Raw genomic sequence first — 13,514 nt, 5'->3', positions numbered from 1 at the left:
GCCACAATCCGATCCCAAACTACATTTATTGCACATTTTGTTTTTATGACCAGGGGTGAAGACTTTCTGGATACATTGTATATAGTGACCAGGGGTGAAGACTTTCTGGATACATTGTATATAGTGACCGGGGGGTGAAGACTTTCTGGATACATTGTATATAGTGACCGGGGGTGAAGACTTTCTGGATACATTGTATATAGTGACCGGGGGTGAAGACTTTCTGGATACATTGTATATAGTGACCGGGGGTGAAGACTTTCTGGATACATTGTATATAGTGACCGGGGGGGGGGGGGGGCTGAAGACTTTCTGGATACATTGTATATAGTGACCGGGGGTGAAGACTTTCTGTATACATTGTATATAGTGACCGGGGGTGTGAAGACTTTCTGTATACATTGTATATAGTGACGGGGGAGCGGTGTGTGAAGACTTTCTGGATACATTGTATATAGTGACTGGGGGGTGAAGACTTTCTGGATACATTGTATATAGTGATCGGGGGTGAAGACTTTCTGGATACATTGTATATAGTGACTGGGGGTGAAGACTTTCTGGATACATTGTATATAGTGACAGGGGGTGAAGACTTTCTGGATACATTGTATATAGTGACCGGGGGTGAAGACTTTCTGGATACATTGTATATAGTGACCGGGGGGGGGGGGGGGGTGAAGACTTTCTGGATACATTGTATATAGTGACTAGGGGTAAAGACTTTCTGGATACATTGTATATAGTGACCGGGAGAGAAGACTTTCTGGATATATTGTATATAGTGACCGGGGGTGAAGACTTTCTGGATACATTGTATATAGTGACCGGGGGTGAAGACTTTCTGGATACATTGTATATAGTGACCGGGGGTGAAGACTTTCTGGATACATTGTATATAGTGACCGGGGTAAAGACTTTCTGGATACATTGTATATAGTGACCGGGGGTGAAGACTTTCTGGATACATTGTATATAGTGACCGGGGGTGAAGACTTTCTGGATCCATTGTATATAGTGACCGGGGGAGAAGACTTTCTGGATACATTGTATAAAGTGGACCGGGGGTGAAGACTTTCTGGATCCATTGTATATAGTGACCGGGGGGTGAAGACTTTCTGGATACATTGTATATAGTGACCGGGGGTGAAGACTTTCTGGATACATTGTATATAGTGACCGGGGGTGAAGACTTTCTGCATACATTGTATATAGTGACCGGGGGTGAAGACTTTCTGGATACATTGTATATAGTGACCGGGGGGGTGAAGACTTTCTGGATACATTGTATATAGTGACCGGGGGTGAAGACTTTCTGGATAAATTGTATATAGTGACCGGGGGGTGAAGACTTTCTGGATACATTGTATATAGTGACCGGGGGTGAAGACTTTCTGGATACATTGTATATAGTGAAGGGGGTGAAGACTTTCTGCATACATTGTATATAGTGACCGGGGGTGAAGACTTTCTGGATACATTGTATATAGTGATCTGGGGTGAAGACTTTCTGTATACATCTTATATAGAGACCGGGGGTGAAGACTTTCTGGATACATTGTATATAGTGACCGGGGGAGAAGACTTTCTGTATACATTGTATATAGTGATCGGGGGTGAAGACTTTCTGGATACATTGTATATAGTGACCGGGGGAGAAGACTTTCTGGATACATTGTATATAGTGATCGGGGGTGAAGACTTTCTGGATACATTGTTTATAGTGACCGGGGGAGAAGACTTTCTGTATACATTGTATATAGTGATCGGGGGTGAAGACTTTCTGGATACATTGTATATAGTGACCGGGGTGAAGACTTTCTCTATACATTGTATATAGTGACCGGGGGTGAAGACTTTCTCTATACATTGTATATAGTGACTGGGGGTGAAGACTTTCTGTATACATTGTATATAGTGGGGGGTGAAGACTTTCTGGATACATTGTATATAGTGACCGGGGGTGAAGACTTTCTGGATACATTGTATATAGTGACCAGGGGTGAAGACCTTCTGGATACATTGTATATAGTGACCGGGGGAGAAGACTTTCTGGATACATTGTATATAGTGACTGGGGGTAAAGACTTTCTGGATACATTGTATATAGTGGGGGGGTGAAGACTTTCTGGATACATTGTATATAGTGACCGGGGGTGAAGACTTTCTGGATACATTGTATATAGTGACCGGGGGTGAAGACTTTCTGGATACATTGTATATAGTGGGGGGGGGGGGGGTGAAGACTTTCTGGATACATTGTATATAGTGACAGGGGTGTGAAGACTTTCCGGATACATTGTATATAGTGACAGGGGTGTGAAGACTTTCTGGATACATTGTATATAGTGACCGGGGGTGAAGACTTTCTGGATACATTGTATATAGTGGGGGGGGGGGGTGAAGACTTTCTGGATACATTGTATATAGTGACAGGGGTGTGAAGACTTTCCGGATACATTGTATGTGACACCCTTAGGATTGGCTGTGTAGATGTCATCACTGGTAGTTACGAGGCTGCGGACACTATATATATCTATATCTCAGCTCCCTGTGTATACTATGTCTGACCTCCGTACAGCGCGGCGCTCAGGGGTTATTGGTCTATCGTCAGGTACGGATCCGACCATCCGACCCCCCCCACTAGGTGCACAAGGGTTAATGCGCCATTGAGGACGCGCGGAGCTGGAATCCACAGAGACCATCAGAAATTCTTCAGATTCACATTTCCAGAGAAGCGATTCCGGTATCTGTGGCAACGTGTGATGTCTAAATTGTCTAATCCCATTACACCCCCCACAAGAGGCGAATTACAGCCGCAGAATCTTTAACCCCTCGATAGCTGAACCTCTCACCGAGAACTGAGAGCGGACAAAACGTAATTATGGTGCTGAAACACTGCGTCCTCAGAGTAGTGGAAGGAGCCGCACAATATATACAAAGATGGAGGCAACAACCATAATACAAGGAGGGAATGTAACCACAACACACGGAAGATTCCCACATCCGGCAAACCATGGGAAATAGTCACCTGACCAACAATGGGAAACTATATATCAGTACAACAGAGATACAGAGGGCAGTATTATAGTAGTTATATTCTTGTATATAGGAGCAGTATTATAGTAGTTATATTCTTGTATATAGGAGCAGTATTATAGTAGTTATATTCTTGTATATAGGAGCAGTATTATAGTAGTTATATTCTTGTATATAGGAGCAGTATTATAGTAGTTATATTCTTGTATATAGGAGCAGTATTATAGTAGTTATATTCTTGTATATAGGAGGCAGTATTATAGTAATTATATTCTTGTATATAGGAGCAGTATTATAGTAGTTATATTCTTGTATATAGGAGCAGTATTATAGTAGTTATATTCTTGTATATAGGACCAGTATTATAGTAGTTATATTCTTGTATATAGGAGCAGTATTATAGTAGTTATATTCTTGTATATAGGAGCAGTATTATAGTAGTTATATTCTTGTATATAGGAGCAGTATTATAGTAGTTATATTCTTGTATATAGGAGCAGTATTATAGTAGTTATATTCTTGTATATAGGAGCAGTATTATAGTAGTTATATTCTTGTATATAGGAGCAGTATTATAGTAGTTATATTCTTGTATATAGGGGGCAGTATTATAGTAGTTATATTCTTGTATATAGGGGGCAGTATTATAGTAGATATATTCTTGTATATAGGAGCAGTATTATAGTAGATATATTCTTGTATATAGGAGCAGTATTATAGTAGTTATATTCTTGTATATAGAAATATTATAGTAGTTATATTCTTGTATATAGGAGGCAGTATTATAGTAGTTATATTCTTGTATATAGGAGCAGTATTATAGTAGTTATATTCTTGTATATAGGAGCAGTATTATAGTAGTTATATTCTTGTATATAGGAGCAGTATTATAGTAGTTATATTCTTGTATATAGGGGCAGTATTATAGTAGTTATATTCTTGTATATAGGAGCAGTATTATAGTAGTTATATTCTTGTATATAGGAGCAGTATTATAGTAGTTATATTCTTGTATATAGGAGCAGTATTATAGTAGGTATATTCTTGTATATAGGAGCAGTATTATAGTAGTTATATTCTTGTGTATATAGGAGCAGTATTATAGTAGTTATATTCTTGTATATAGGAGCAGTATTATAGTAGTTATATTCTTGTATATAGGAGCAGTATTATAGTAGTTATATTCTTGTATATAGGAGGCAGTATTATAGTAGTAATATTCTTGTATATAGGAGCAGTATTATAGTAGTTATATTCTTGTATATAGGAGGCAGTATTATAGTAGTTATATTTTTGTATATAGGAGCAGTATTATAGTAGTTATATTCCTGTATATAGGAGCAGTATCATAGTAGTTATATTCTTGTATATAGGAGCAGTATTATAGTAGTTATATTCTTGTATATAGGAGGCAGTATTATAGTAGTTATATTTTTGTATATAGGAGCAGTATTATAGTAGTTATATTCTTGTATATAGGAGCAGTATTATAGTAGTTATATTCCTGTATATAGGAGCAGTATTATAGTAGGTGTTACGCCGAGCGCTCCGGGTCCCCGCTCCTCCCCGGAGCGCTCGCAACATCCTCGCAATCGCAGCGCCCCGGTCAGACCTGCTGACCGGGTGCGCTGCGATACCTCTCCCAGCCGGGATGCGATTCGCGATGCGGGTGGCGCCCGCTCGCGATGCGCACCCCGGCTCCCGTACCTGACTCGCTCTCCGTCGGTCCTGTCCCGGCGCGCGCGGCCCCGCTCCTTAGGGCGCGCGCGCGCCGGGTCTCTACGATTTAAAGGGCCACTGCGCCGCTGATTGGCGCAGTTGGCTTAATTAGTTCATTCACCTGTGCACTTCCCTATTTAACCTCACTTCCCCTTCCCTTCCTTGCCGGATCTTGTTGCCATTGTGCCAGTGAAAGCGTTTCCCAGTGTGTTCCTAGCCTGTGTTCCAGACCTCCTGCCGTTGCCCCTGACTACGATCCTTGCTGCCTGCCCTGACCTTCTGCTACGTCCGACCTTGCTCTTGTCTACTCCCTTGTACTGCGCCTATCTTCAGCAGTCAGAGAGGTTGAGCCGTTGCTAGTGGATACGACCTGGTTGCTACCGCCGCTGCAGGACCATCCCGCTTTGCGGCGGGCTCTGGTGAAAACCAGTAGCAACCTAGAACTGGTCCACTAGCACGGTCCACGCCAATCCCTCTCTGGCACAGAGGATCCACCTCCTGCCAGCCAAATCGTGACAGTAGGTATATTCTTGTATATAGGAGCAGTATTATAGTAGTTATATTCTTGTATATAGGAGCAGTATTATAGTAGTTATATTCTTGTATACAGGAGCAGTATTATAGTAGTTATATTCTTGTATACAGGAGCAGTATTATAGTAGATATATTCTTGTATATAGGAGCAGTATTATAGTAGTTATATTCTTGTATACAGGAGCAGTATTATAGTAGTTATATTCTTGTATATAGGAACAGTATTATAGTAGTTATATTCTTGTATATAGGAGCAGTATTATAGTAGATATATTCTTGTATATAGGAGCAGTATTATAGTAGTTATATTCTTGTATATAGGGGCAGTATTATAGTAGATATATTCTTGTATATAGGAGCAGTATTATAGTAGTTATATTCTTGTATATAGGAGCAGTATTATAGTAGTTATATTCTTGTATATACGAGCAGTATTATAGTAGTTATATTCTTGTATATAGGAGCAGTATTATAGTAGTTATATTCTTGTATATAGGAGCAGTATTATAGTAGTTATATTCTTGTATATAGGAGCAGTATTATAGTAGTTATATTCTTGTATATAGGAGCAGTATTATAGTAGTTATATTCTTGTATATAGGAGCAGTATTATAGTAGTTATATTCTTGTATATAGGAGGCAGTATTATAGTAGTTATATTCTTGTATATAGGAGCAGTATTATAGTAGTTATATTCTTGTATACAGGAGCAGTATTATAGTAGTTATATTCTTGTATATAGGAGCAGTATTATAGTAGATATATTTCTGCCCATATGGGGTATACACACTAGATTAGTCAGTAGGGGGAGACACTGAGTGCAGAACAGTGTATATAAATGTATATATCTCAGCTCCATCATGAAGTATAATGGAATGAGTAACATCTTGTATCTACTAATATGCAGTGAGCGGGGTTCCCCTTTAAGCTTTGTTCCTTCTCATTTCCGCCCTTGTAATCCATTATCTCCATCTCCTTTAAATTTCGGCTCCTTCACTCGAGGCCTCGATTCGCCCTGAATGCTGATATTCTAGTTTACAGCAACGTGGCAAAAAAATCTCAGCATTTTCTTCCAAGACGTCTCAGATCCTTTCAACAATCAACCGGCACGAATGTTAATGAGATCGCGGCGAGCTGGATGTTCTGACGGATGATGGAGGAGAATGGCGCTAATTGCTGTCTGTTCGACGATATGCAGAATGTTAACCCTTTCCTGCGCTCCACAGAGGAGGCCACATGGCACCGCCGCCCCCCCTTGCCAGCTGGCGACACATTCCCCCGCCATTAATGTATACAGTATCTTCACACGATCGCGTATGGGATCACATGGCGCCAATTTATAACCCACTCAATCTGCAGAGGTGGTAAATGAATCACAGGCGACTATACTAATCTATAGATTGATGTCTATAGGGAAAAAAAGGCGAAATTTGAAAACGCCAAATGAAGAACGAAATGATGAGAAAAACGCTGACATTTCATATTTCCCTACTGACTCCCAGATAACATCCGGATGGAGCGCTTTTGCCCCCAAAAATATAAACCATGTGGCAAATTTAAAAGGGCACTCCGCTGCTATCCATAGGATAGGTGATAAGATGTCGGATCACGGGGGTTCCGTTGCTGAAGCCCCCCCCCCGATCTCACGCAGCACCTGGCATTCTAAACAAATACGGGTTCCTGCAGCAGTGGTCGTGACATCACGTCCACACCCCCTTGTGACCACGCCCCCTCCATTCATGTCTATGGGAGCGGGCGTACGCCCTATCCCATAGACTTGCATTGAGGGGGCGTGGCCGTGACATCACGACCCCAAAGCCAGCTTTCGGAACTAAATGAGTGAAGGTGGATTATTTCCCCAAAAAAACACCATATTGCGAATTTGTCGGTTCTTTTTTTTTTTTTTTTTTTTTTATGTTAACCCCTTAAGGACCAATGACGTACCGGTACGTCATTGGTCCTGCTCTTCTGATATAACGCGGGGTTACACAGTAACCCCGCGTCATATCATGGCGGGCCCGGCGTCATAGTGAAGCCGGGACCCGCCTCTAATAGCGCGCAGCGCCGATCGCGGCGCCGCGCGCTATTAACCCTTTAGCCGCGCGCTCAAAGCTGAGCCGCGCGGCTAAAAGTGAAAGTGAAAGTTCCCGGCTAGCTCAGTCGGGCTGTTCGGGATAGCCGCGGCTAATCGCGGCATCCCGAACAGCTGACAGGACAGCGGGAGGGCCCCTACCTGCCTCCTCGCTGTCCGATCGCCGAATGACTGCTCAGTGCCTGAGATGCAGGCATGAGCAGTCATGCGGCAGAATCGTTGATCACTGGTTTCTTATGAGAAACCAGTGATCAACATAGAAGATCAGTGTGTGCAGTGTTATAGGTCCCTATGGGATAACAATGATCAGTATAAGAGATCAGTGTGTGCAGTGTTATAGGTCCCTATGGGATAACAATGATCAGTATAAGAGATCAGTGTGTGCAGTGTTATAGGTCCCTATGGGACCTATAACACTGCAAAAAAAAAGTGAAAAAAAAAAGTGAATAAAGATCATTTAACTCCTCCCCTATTAAAAGTTTGAATCACCCCCCTTTTCCAAAAAAAAAAAAAACACAGTGTAAATAAAAATAAAAATAAACATATGTGGTATCACCGCGTGCGGAAATGTCCGAATTATAAAAATATATCATTAATTAAACCGCTCGGTCAATGGCGTGCGCGCAAAAAAATTCCAAAGTCCAAAATGGTGCATTTTTGGTCACTTTTTATATCATTTAAAAATGAATAAAAAGTGATCAATAAGTCCTATCAATGCAAAAATGGTACCGTTAAAAACTTCAGATCACGGCGCAAAAAATGAGCCCTCATACCGCCCCATACACGGAAAAATAAAAAAGTTATAGGGGTCAGAAGATGACAATTTTAAACGTATTAATTTTCCTGCATGTAGTTATGATTTTTTCCAAAAGTCCGACAAAATCAAACCTATATAAGTAGGGTATCATTTTAATCGTATGGACCTACAGAATACATATCAGGTGTCATTTTTACCGAAAAATGTACTACGTAGAAACGGAAGCCCCCAAAAGTTACAATACAGCGTTTTTTTTTCAATTTTGTCGCACAATGATTTTTTTTCCCGTTTCACCATAGATTTTTGGGCAAAATGACTGACATCATTACAAAGTAGAATTGGTGGCGCAAAAAATAAGCCATCATATGGATTTTTAGGTGTAAATTTGAAAGAGTTATGATTTTTTAAAGGCAAGGAGCAAAAAACGAAAATGCAAAAACGGAAAAACCTCCGGTCCTTAAGGGGTTAAAGGGGTACTCCCCTGGAAACATTTTTTATTTATTTATTTTTTTTAATCAACTGGTGCCAGAAAGTTAAACAGATTTGTAAATTACTTCTATTTAAAAATCTTAATCCTTCCAGTACTTATCAGCTGCTGTATACTCCACAGGAAGTTATTTTCTTTTTGAATTTCCTTTCTGTCTAACCATAGTGCTCTCTGCTGACACCTCTGTCCATGTCAGGAACTATCTGGAGCAGGAGAGGTTTGCTATGGGGAATTGTTCCTACTCTGGAAGTTCCTAAAATGGACAGAGGTGTCAGCAGAGAGCACTGTGGTCAGACAGAAAGGAAATTTAAAAAAGAAAATAACTTCCTGTGGAGTATGCAGCAGCTGATAAGTACTGGAAGGATTAAGATTTTTAAATAGAAGTCATTTACCAATCTGTTTAACTTTCTGGCACCAGTTGATTTAAAAAACATATTTTTCCACTAGAGTACCCCTTTAGGGTCTATTCAGTATTTTGCGCAGAATACTGTAAGTGTGAATAAACCATTAATGTCTTTTTTTTACTTGAACTATCATATTAGCAATTTAATAAGTGGCGTGGTCAGCATAGACTCGCAGTGTGCCAAATGTGAGCGTGCGCCAAAATTGATGCCGGCTGAGCCAAATTAGTAATTATAGTGAAAATAACACAGTAAGTCGGGATGGAAATTCAACAAAACAAACCAGACACCAGTAGCAAATTAGGGACGAAATCTGCGTTTTTTACTGTAGATCTGCTGCGTCCTTACAACAAAATTTTTACACCGCTGAGTATTTGTTGCAGATTCTGAAGTCAATGAGAAAAAACCTGGAGCAAAACTATTTTAAAAATTGGCTTTGCAGGTCAAATTTCCGCACAGATTTTGTGCCATTTTTTTCCTATGGCCGGCTCTATCAATGGAGTGCAGATCTCATGGATCAGTATTGTGCCTCCAGCTGTTGCATACCCACAACTCCCAGCATGCCCAGACAACCATTGACTGTCCGGGCATGCTGGGAGTTGTAGTTTTGTAACAGCTGGAGACATCCTGGTTGGGAAACACTGCCACTGATCAATACAGTACATATCTCCTTCATTGATCTGTATAAGCAATCGAATGATTACTTATACAAGTCCCCTAGCAAGACTTAAAGGAAATCTGTCAGCAGTATCATCCGCACCTGTTACACAGGCTTGTAGTGCGGGTGATGCTGATTAAAGCGGTGCTCACATTGTGTAGATTCGCCCAACCGATCCGCCACAAATTACGTTTTTCTATATATGCTAATGAGGGCCTTGGGGCATGGGCGGAGCTCCGATCCCAGCTCCGGGCACCCTGACGTCATCTTCACTGGGCGGCCGCTGCGCCCGGCTCATCAATATTCATAAACCCCCTCCCTGCTCCTTCGGCCGTGTTATAGTTCTGCGCATGCGTCGCTTACTGTGCAACATCTGTAGCTGTGAAGCCGAGGGGAACGCCGCTACCGGGAGGACACAGTAAGAGGCGCATGCGCAGAACTATAACACGGCCGAAGGAGCAGGGAGGGGATTTATGAATATTGATGAGCCGGGTGCAGCGGCCGCCTGGCAAAGATGACGTCAGGGTGCCCGAAGCTCAGATCAGAGCTCCGCCCATGCCCCAAGGCCCTCATTAGTATATATAGAAAAACGCAATTTGTGGCGGAACGGCTGGGCGAATCTACACAATGGCCCTCATTTACTAAAGGAGAACCAACATTTTTTTCTCGGTTATTGCGCCCAAAATTTGGTCGCATCCCGCGTGCGGCCAAATCGGCACCCAAAATTTAGGCACACCACCTACATTTTCAAGAACACTCGGAGAGTTTAATTTAACCTACAAAATGGGCGTGGTTTACACAAAAATGGGCGTTAACCCGACAAAATGGAAAAATCACTCGGAGTAATTGTGAAATCAGTCTGAAAAAAGTGTGAAAAACCGACAGCCCAGGGGTCGAGTGAAAATGGAAAAATGGAGTGTTTCTGAGGAAGAGACAGCTGACCATTGTGGTTCATGATTAAATTACTTGTTTTATACTTTAAAAGCATTTTTAACCCCTCAACGCTTTTATGATTAAATTATGTAATAGATTTTTATTTATATATATATATATATATATATATATATATATATATATATCTCTATTTTATATATATATATATTTTTTTTTATATATACAATTTAAAAAAAACTTTTGGGTTGTTAACCCATTAACAATCATGAATGTAAAGTTATATCCTTGTCCAGAGTAACGTTACTTTATTTATTTGGTTTAATTTGTATTTTTCCAGTGCGACACTTTTTATTCCCGTGCGACAGAATTTAATATCGTGCGACACAAAAAAACCCGACACATGCGACAGATTAGTAAATCACAAGGAAAAAAAAGACAAGTACACTGAAAAAAAAAAACCTAACCGACACTCCAGTCTTAGTAAATGAGGACCAATGTGAGCACCGCTTTAATCAGCATCACTCGCACCACAAGGCTGTGTAACAAGTTTAGGGAGCATGCGCGCCACGTTTTTGCTATACAGTTCCCGTATACGGTTTCAAGGTAAAAAACTGCACAGAACAGTATAGTAAACCATATGTCAAGCGCATCATCCGGTTTAGTCCGTTTTGCGTCTTGTACGGTTTTGCCCGTTTTTTTCCCGTACCCACGTTTTTTGGTCCGGGTGAAAAACCGTATTAAACCGTATACATTTTTTTTTACATGGGAGTCAATGGGAACCATACAGAACTGTATGTGCCTACAGTTCCATCCAGTTTTCACTATACGGTTTTTGACTTTGCACAGTTTTTTTTCTTGGAATTTCAATAAAACAAGTGAAACTTTATTCAAAATGGAGTGAAAAGTTAAAAACGTATACGTTTTTTTCTTAAAAAACGGATGCAACCGGACATCATTTTTCAAACCGTATGTGTTTTTTTTAACCATATATGGGTTGAAATTTGTACACGTTTTGATACAGTTCAGTCAGGTTTTGAGGAATCCGTTCGTTTTTCATCAAAAACCGTATACAGGACCTGTATAGCAAAAACGTGGTGCGCATGCAGCCTTAGTGCGGGTGATACTACTGACAGATTTCCTTTGAAAAAGGGTGTAAGAAATAAAAAAAAAAATTTGTTCAAAAATAAAAATAAGCCAAAATATTTCCCCAAATTTTCAAAAAAATAAAAAAAGTACACATAGCAATTAATAAAAATTAACATACAGTGACCCCCCGACCTACGATGGCCCCGACATACCATATATATATACAGTGACCCCCCGACCTACGATGGCCCCAACATACCATATATATATATATATATATATATATATATATATATATATATGTATATATATATATATATATATATATATATATATATATACAGTGACCCCCCCGACCTACGATGGCCCTGACATACCATATATATATATATATATACACAGTGACCCCCCGACCTACGATGGCCCCGACATACTATATATATATATATATACAGTGACCCTCCGACCTACGATGGCCCCGACATACCATATATATACAGTGACCCCCCGACCTACGATGGCCCCGACATACCATATATATACAGTGACCCCCCCGACCTACGATGGCCCCGACATACTATATATATATACAGTGACCCCCGACCTACGATGGCCCCGACATACTATATATATATATATATACAGTGACCCTCCGACCTACGATGGCCCCGACATACCATATATATACAGTGACCCCCCGACCTACGATGGCCCCGACATACTATATATATATATATATACAGTGACCCTCCGACCTACGATGGCCCCGACATACCATATATATACAGTGACCCCCCGACCTACGATGGCCCCGACATACCATATATATACAGTGACCCCCCGACCTACGATGGCCCCGACATACCATATATATACACAGTGACCCCCCGACCTACGATGGCCCTGACATACCATATATATATATATATATATATATATATATATATATATATATATACAGTGACCCCCCCGACCTACGATGGCCCCGACATACCATATATATACAGTGACCCCCCGACCTACGATGGCCCCGACATACCATATATATATATATACAGTGACCCCCCCGACATACCATATATATATATATATATATATATACAGTGACCCCCCCGACCTACGATGGCCCCGACATACCATATATATACAGTGACCCCCCGACCTACGATGGCCCCGACATACTATATATATATACAGTGACCCTCCGACCTACGATGGCCCCGACATACCATATATATATATATATATATATACAGTGACCCCCCCCGACCTACGATGGCCCCGACATACCATATATATATATATACAGTGACCCCTCCCGACCTACGATGGCCCCGACATACCATATATATACAGTGACCCCCCGACCTACGATGGCCCCGACATACCATATATATACAGTGACCCCCCGACCTACGATGGCCCCGACATACCATATATATACAGTGACCCCCGACCTACGATGGCCCCGACATACCATATATATACAGTGACCCCCCCCGACCTACGATGGCCCCGACATACCATATATATATACAGTGACCCCCTGACCTACGATGGCCCCGACATACCATATATATACAGTGACCCCCCGACCTACGATGGCCCCGACATACCATATATATACAGTGACCCCCGACCTACGATGGCCCCGACATACCATATATATACAGTGACCCCCGACCTACGATGGCCCCGACATACGATCATTTCAGCATACGATCACTCTCAGAGACCATCACATGGTGAAGGCAGCATCAACATACGATGCTTTTGTATGTCGGGGCCATCGCATAAACGTCTATTCTGCAGCGCAGACTGCTTCAGCCACCACCGGATAGCTGTTTACG

The sequence above is a fragment of the Hyla sarda genome, chromosome 8 (genome assembly GCF_029499605.1).
Source record: "Hyla sarda isolate aHylSar1 chromosome 8, aHylSar1.hap1, whole genome shotgun sequence".
Lineage (NCBI taxonomy): Eukaryota > Metazoa > Chordata > Amphibia > Anura > Hylidae > Hyla > Hyla sarda.
The sequence above is the reverse complement of the archived record's forward strand: the minus strand, read 5'-3'. Positions refer to the sequence as shown.